Raw genomic sequence first — 2,300 nt, forward strand, 5'->3', positions numbered from 1 at the left:
TCCGAATACAGTTGCAACAATCAAAATTTCACAAAGTTTTTCTTAGAGTATATAAGAATTTCCGAAAAAGTGACACCCAAAAAGTGACACTTTCAATAGGGAGTAACAGTTAAAAAGTGACAATTTAAAATTCACAATAAATAAAAATAATAAATTTTTTAGTCTATTAAATTATTCTTTTCTTTGAAATCCTCCAAAAATTCTTCGAAATGTTCTAAAATATAATCTGGAGAATTATAACAAAATTCATTAATTTCTAACATATACGTATCTAACAATTCATTTGGAATTTCAAACGATCTTAAATATGTAATTGAATTTTGTATCTTCTCATTTATTTGAGAAAGTTTTTCTTCAGCATTTTCCAATAAAAATCTTAATGGATTCAAATTGGCTTCTTGATTCTGAACAAAATTTAATACTTGGTATAAACGTGATTGAACTTCTCTTTTCAATTTTGTTTTATAATCTGTCAATCGAGGCTCGCGAATTCTAATTGAAGGAATAAAACCTGTTTGAAGTAAATCGTTTTTAATACGATAAAAGTAATTGGGTGCAACTTCTTCTAAAAGATTTTTGACAAAAACATCAATTCTTTGATTTTTAACGCAGCCAAAATCGTGATATTTTATCTTTTTAAATAAAGATTCAGAAACGTTATTCACAACGGTTAATTCATTTGGTCTGGCAGCGGCTATCCACATCATAGCCAACAATTCCTTATACAAAATTCAAAAACTTTGGTGCAATCAGTTCTGATTGCACCCAAGTTTTTGAACTTTCTTGAGGGAATTAAAGGGTGAGAGATTTATAGTCTATCTATATATCTCCCACCCTCTAATTCCCTCCCTGACAGCGGGAAACTTTGTCTGAATGTTAAACTATTCAGACAAAGTTTCCCACTGTTTGCGAAGGAATTGTTGGCTATGATGTACTGATTCATGATCAGTACAACATAGCCAACAATTCCCTATATAAAGTTCAAAAACTTGGGTGCAATCAGAACTGATTGCACCCAAGTTTTTGAACTTTCTTGAGGGAATGGAAGAGTAAGAGGTATACATTATGAATATATACCTCTTACCCTTCCATTCCCTCTCTGACAGCGGGAAACTTTGTCTGAATGTTAAACTATTCAGACAAAGTTTCCCGCTGTCAGCGAAAGAATTGTTCCATCTGGTGCATAGAGTGTGAATCTATGCACCAAATGGAGCAAGTCCCTCGCGAAATTGCCCAAACTTGCGTCGCATTTCAAAGATTGCGACCCAAATTTTGGCGATTTCTAGTAGAGATGGAGTATTTTGAGTCACTGACCTATATGCAGTGGCTCAAAGGGCTCCATCTCTACTTTGAAGCAAGGAAACTTTCCTCGAAATTTTGATAATTTGAAGAAAGTTTTCAAGCAATTAACAAAGGATTACTCGCTATGAGGTAAAAATTCTAGATTTTCACCTCATAGCGAGAGCTTCCCTTTCATTGCTTGAAAACTTTCCCCAGCTTCAAAATTGGGGAAAGGGCTGTAAAGTCGACTCCGATACCAGCAGGTACCAGAGTATTTAAAAGAGAAGCCCTCGTACGAGTTTCTATGAAGACCTTCTCATTCAAGAAGATCTTAATAGAAAATCGTACGAGGGCATTGGAAACTCGCGTCTGGTACATGTTGGTACCAGAGTGTTTGAGATTTGAAGACTCTGGTACTAACATGTACCAGAATTTATGATGAATTTAAGATGGACCATTATAAAATGGTAGCGGTTTGCTTCAAAAAATTTTAGATGAGATTTGCATAGATATAGATTATATGATTTATACATATGAAAAATAATATATAAAAATATAATTTTGAGATAATTATGTAAATAATATTATAAATATTTGAATTTGAGGTATAATTTTATAGTAAAATATATTATAAAGAGTATTTATATAAATATTGTAAAATAATATAAGTAATAAAAATTGAGACCCCTCCCTGTTTTTGATGTTTTGTCACTTTTTCGGTAATTCTTATTGTTTCCTTTATTTCTCACCGACATTATACATTTTGTTCAGAAGTAAATCTCCGAATACAGTTGCAACAATCAAAATTTCACAAAGTTTTTCTTATGATACATACAGTGCTTATGATAAGGACAAGCTCGAATATCTTTGCAACCAATCAATTTCTTTTGGATCCCAGCCAAAATACAAAATATTCGGAATTCAAAAGTTATTAATTGGCAGAAATCAAACAAAACTTAATTTTTATAAGGAACAATACGTAGTATTTACTGATTATCGCAACATTTCCGGAGAAGCAA

At 32.1% G+C, this 2,300-nt stretch overlaps 1 annotated feature.

Moving 5' to 3' along the window:
* Window positions 1–45: 45 nt before the first annotated feature.
* Window positions 46–2,017: a mobile genetic element.
* Between the last annotated feature and the right edge of the window lie 283 nt (window positions 2,018–2,300).

Source organism: Trichomonas vaginalis, chromosome II (assembly GCF_026262505.1).
Source record: "Trichomonas vaginalis G3 chromosome II, whole genome shotgun sequence".
Lineage (NCBI taxonomy): Eukaryota > Parabasalia > Trichomonadida > Trichomonadidae > Trichomonas > Trichomonas vaginalis.